This window comes from Periplaneta americana, chromosome 2 (assembly GCF_040183065.1).
Source record: "Periplaneta americana isolate PAMFEO1 chromosome 2, P.americana_PAMFEO1_priV1, whole genome shotgun sequence".
Lineage (NCBI taxonomy): Eukaryota > Metazoa > Arthropoda > Insecta > Blattodea > Blattidae > Periplaneta > Periplaneta americana.
In genome coordinates, this window is record NC_091118.1 from 112,950,741 (window position 1) to 112,956,740 (window position 6,000).

Genomic DNA, 6,000 nt, shown 5'->3' on the forward strand with positions numbered 1-6,000 from the left:
ATGATGTAGATGTAGATATGTCAGAATGGCCAATTTTGTAGATACGTTGTTTCCAGAATGAAAAAAGTAATTAGGCTGCTATGAATATTAGAAACACGGTATTTTATAAATTGAAAACAAAATTATAAGAAATAATTACATTTCACTGGACATTTTGTTCAGTAGACCTATCTGTATGTACTGTCTATATAATTTTGTCAGTTTATATCGTTTACACTCTGTATGAAAACAACATACATTCTTATTTGAGCGTGTGTGTATGTGTGTGTGTGTGTGTGTGTGTGTGTGAGAGAGAGAGAGAGAGAGAGAGAGAGAGAGAGAGAGAGAGAGAAAGGAGTTGTTGAAAGTTCTGCTATATATAGTCAGTTTAGGGAGGTCTTTTACTCATACAACCCCCAAGAAGTAAAGACGTGTTGAAGGGGGAACCTATGAGTGACATTTGGGTCCCGCAGTTACCGTAGAAATGACTCTAGACTTAGAGGGTCATATTCATAGACATTCTTAGCGCGGGCTTCCGATAGATGATCAGCGAACTAACGTTTTTCGCATTCATAAACCAGTGTTAGCGATATGATATGAATCCTGTACAAGTAATCAGTCGATAGCCGGGGCTAGTTTAGCACACTCGTAGCGCGGGCTAGAGAAATGTCTATGCATAGCACCCTGAAAATCCCTGTTGGTCATAGTTATTTACGATACAAGACCGTTATGTAGAACTTAGCATGCGAGCATGGAATATAACTAAACGAGCTACAGCGATGTTTTATGGTATTGTGAATCGTTTATCTTAAGAGAAAATAAATTAATAATTGCATTTTGCATGTTGTTGGAACAGAAATTATTGAGAATTTGTAGATATAGCAATTGAGAAACGTCTTAACCAGTTACTATGATAGGAAAAACGTCATAATCGGTTACTATAGTAGGAAAATAAAACAAAATACCATATAATTATTTACGTGTAGGCCTAAATGAAAAGATGCTAGACGTTAAGTGTAAAATAAAGGGTGCTAGCCCGTTAAGTTGTACTTTACTTACATAGACTAGATGCAATGTTAAACAATGTTTATCATTCAAAATACCATGAACATATTTTACATATCGTCCCCGAACGCCAGCAGCATGCCATGCTTATAGGCCCTACTGTAGGCCTAATTTACTCAGTGGAACAACTATGATCTGCAGAGCATTGTTAATGAAGTATTCGTATTATAGTCTCCACTATAGAGAACTACTGAAGGCTATATCAGAAATATTGGACTATATAGATTACTTTATAATTTATAGAAGACCGGTCTGACATTGTGGACCTAATGGCCTTTCTAAAGCAACGTAACGAATGCGACTACAAGTATTTGAATGCGCATGGAACATGGGTTATGAGAATAAAATTGATCTTAGGACAACAGTTAGGCCTATGTATCGCTCCTCTAACAGCAACACGTTTAAGTTTTTTCATTGTGAATATTAAAATATGTAAGAATTAAATTAGCACATCTTCATGCCTATTAAAAATATGGCAAACTGAATAAAAGATAGCAATTTAGAATCAACTCATGAAGTATACATACATAAGCACTAATATTAACATTTTTTCTTATTCAACAAAGCATAAGTTAGTTGAAGTAAATTTGAAAAATAACAATTACCAATCGATAAATCTACAGTACATAAAAAAATATCTCACTTTATTTACTTAAAGCAAGCGACAAAATTGTGCCATTTTTTATAGCATGAAATGACATGAAAGGAAGAGACAAGTAGGATGAAATGGAAAAGACTGGCAAAATGAGACTTGTAATGTTGGAAAACCAGACAACCTCAGAGAAACTCTGTTCCTGTGACCTTGTCCACCGCGAGTATTATCCAGTTAAGTCCAGGGTTTGAGCAACAGAACGTCTTATTGGAATATATAAGTCGATTATTATTCCGATTACATTAAATTTTCATACACACATATACAGGGAAATAGCCTACCTTTTTTGTGGGCTGCAGACATCTGCTTTCGAAACCAAACGGTAGTCCTAACGTAATAGAAGCGCATAAAAACAAAATATTTCATAAACAATGCAGAAGTTCCCTTTCAACATTAAATTAAGCGATTCGCATAAGTAAGAGGGATTTAGAACAAGTGATTTAGGTGATCACAACAGAGTGCTGCATTGAAGTTAAATCGCTCGCTTGAACTAGGTCGAATGTCGCACGCTCGAGTGAGATAAGATCGGTCGTGATACGCTCGTAATAAATAGAAGCACAGTACAAGGTCATCTCACCGACATGTCTTATCTTGTATGGAAGGCGACAGATAAGATACGCATATGTTTTGCTCACACGGTAAAAATAAGGCTTTATTTTCTGCGTTTATGACAAACGTCTAATGGAACGTACCAAAACAGTAACATGAAGTTATAAATAAAATAGTACGAAAAACTTCGATATACAGTTATTATTCCTAATTAATAATTATTCAATATTTGATTTACCATATATATATATATATATATATATATATATATATATATATATATATATATATATATATATAATATGATAGGTCCATACATAGTGTTCCGCCTATATACTGCGACAATGTAGAAACGTTTTTTTAATTAAAAAAAATTTAAATTTATTGAGTATGCCCCAATGAGTATAACTCATATGTAGGGGCTATACAAGAACAGATACATATGTTGTACAATATAATTGAAAAGTCATGAAATTACAGTCTGTGAAAAACGAACAATAACACAAGAATTTATGAAAGAAAGAAAGAAAGAAAGAAAGAAAGAAAGAAAGGAAGAAAGAAAGAAAGAAAGAAAGAAAACAAAATAAGAACAAATAGTAAGATAGCATAAAGTTTTTGGCAGAAAGAAGAAAAAGTTTGAAACCATAAAATAAATAAATCAACTGAGAATTAAAATAAATAATCTCCCCAAAAACGTATTTTTAAACAATTCTTAAAACACCGGCAATTTGGTAAAAGTCTGTGTTCTAAAGGAAGTTGGTTAAAAGTTGTTGTCAAAAAATGGTTAAGTCCTTTCGTTCCATAAGTTACGGAGCTATGCTGAGAAAATATATATTTTCTTTTTGTCTTGTTAAATAAGTATGTATATCTTTATTAAACTGAAATGTAATATTACAATGTATTAAATTGTTAATAACTTTGTATATGAAAATAGCAGCACCTAATTTATAATTGATTCAATTGGTAGAACGAAAGAAAATTGATATAGATATTTAACTGGAGTCAAATAATGAAAACCCAATGAATTTCTTAAAACTCTATTTTGAATAACTCGTAAAGGTCTCAAAGCAGTTTTCTTATTATGTCCCCAAATAAATGACATAGCCTATATACATTAAATGAGAATGGATGAAAGCATAATATACATTCAAGAGACAAGATATAGGCAAAGATCTTTTAAGCCTTTTCAAAATACCAGACATTGGAGCAATTTTCTCACAGACAGCCATAATATGTTTATCCCATGTTAAATGTTCATCAACAATCAAACCTAAAAATTTAACTGATGCAACTTTTTGTATTACAGAATCATTAAACTTTAATTCTTTCGGAATAATGTAATAAAATGAAGGTTTAGTAAAAATCGTATACACAGTTTTTTTCAAATTCAAAGAAAGCCTATGTGCGCTTAACCATTTTTCAAGAGTAATAATGTCTGCCTCAAACTTTTCAAATAGTTCTCCAATGGAGTTAGTAATATAAAATACACTAGTGTCATCTGCAAAAAGAGTGGCAGTCCCATATAAATGAAGAAATTTTATGTCGTTGACATAAATTAAAAAGAGAAGAGGTCCCAAAATTGATCCTTGCGGCACACCGCATGATAATAAGAGAGTATCACTTTTCAAGTTATTCACTGAGACATATTGACACCGTTCACTTAAATAACTCCGAAACCACTGTAAAACAATACCTCTAATGCCAATAGATTCCAGTTTACGCAACAAAATTGAATAATTAACTGTATCAAATGCTTTTCTAAGATCAATAAATAAACCTGCTGGAATTTTATTTTCGTCCAGAGCTTGTTCTATACAAGTAACCATGTCAACAACAGCATTTAAAGTAGATGATGATTTCCGATAACCATATTGATGAGTGTAGAAAAATTCTATTCTTGTCAAATAATTATATAGGCTTTTTTCTTACTTTTTCCCAATATTTTAGAAATAACAGGCAATATTGAAATAGGAGGATAGTTTGTAGGATCATTACAATCACCATTTTTAAACACAGGAATCACTTTAGCTATTTTTAAACCTCTAGGCACAGAACCTAATTGAAATGAGTAATTAATAAATTCAGAAAGTGCCACGCATAAGGAAGATTTACATTTCTTTATAATAGAATTTGTTAATCCATCTCTTGTTTTATTTTTTTTATTCAATAACTTCGTTAGGTAAAACTGGCTCCAGAAAAAACGAACCCTTTTCTGTATGAATGTTCTGCAAGTGTAAAGATTCCTTTTTTTGGTATTAAGTTCGCTAAATTAGAACCTATATTCACAAAAAAGTCGTTAAAAGCCTGAAATTACAAAATATTATTATATAGCAGTAAATTAATAACAATATTAGTACAGAGATAACGTCACAGAAAATATAATAAAACGAATGATCATGCTGCATAACTGTTACAGACGCAAAGGTTGATACACTAATTATTAGAGATTGTTATTATTATTGTTATTATTATTATTATTATTATTATTATTATTATTATTATTATTATTATTATTACTAGAAAACTTGATACATTTCTTGCATTATCGTGATTGTGTTCTCCGTTTATAATAACTACATTTACATCCAATAACATCTATCAGATGTGGCAAAAATAAAATCACTCCTGTGAGTGTGGGGGGGGGGGAAATTTACCTACAACATTTATAATTTATATTGCATTTTAAAGCAAGTTTTGTAGTTGTACTATGGAGAGATTAGTTAAACACTGCAATGTTTTGAAATGATAAACATCTATGATGTTACTACACAGTTCATCAATGTAACAAGAACGAATGTCTAACGCTCGGTTTATACCGTTCGAGGATTTATCGCTCGCGACAATTTTACCCATCATGCATGTGCGCTACCTATCGGATTATGCTATGAACTACTTAGCGCTCGAGCGAAAACGTCCGATGCAGACCTCTGGATCACAAATTATTCCAAAATAGGAACCTGCCTACGACTATGCCGTGTGCTTTTTAGTGTTGGTTTCTCTATATTCAGTGCTATAGTTAGAAACAAATTTTAGGGGGTACTGTTGAAATCTCCTTGGTCAGACTAGACTCTGTATTGCACTTCTTTTCCAAGATTACTTCTTCGTCATGCAGTTGCCTCTGTAGACCTTCCAGATCGCAGCCACAATTGCATACTGTATAAGGCAAGAAATTAAACGCTGACACTAGTGGCCCAACACATTTTAGGAACAAAAGCCTAGAAACTATTTTACTGGAAGAATATTTCTTTTGTTAGTACAATATCGTTCATTACAGTAATGCTCATTCACATTCTTTAGTTGAAATTGGAATAGAATCTATAATATGTAACTGAACTCAAGATTCATGAACGCACGAATAGTAACAATATTTCCCTACTCTACCAATCTGCTAACTTTACGCTTGGGCGAGTTTTAAAATTAATGAATCAGTGCAGCAGAATTCTTGAAGCACCACATCATAAAATTAATGTTATGCGAAGGCATTTACGCAAGTTTTAAAATTAGCGAATCAGTGTAGCAGATTTCTTGAGGCGTCATGCCATTAAGTTATTGTTAATTACTTATATAAATACCATAGCGGTATGCAAGCTTGAAATTAACAAATCACAACCACTCCTGAAATGCCAGACCATGGTTTTCGAGAAAACAACGAATGGACAAGCGTTTAAGCAAAGGATATGAAATGCCAGCCGCTCCTTTTATGCCAGATATCAAAATCAAAATGTTTTTCAAATAGGCTATCTAACATCCCTCAT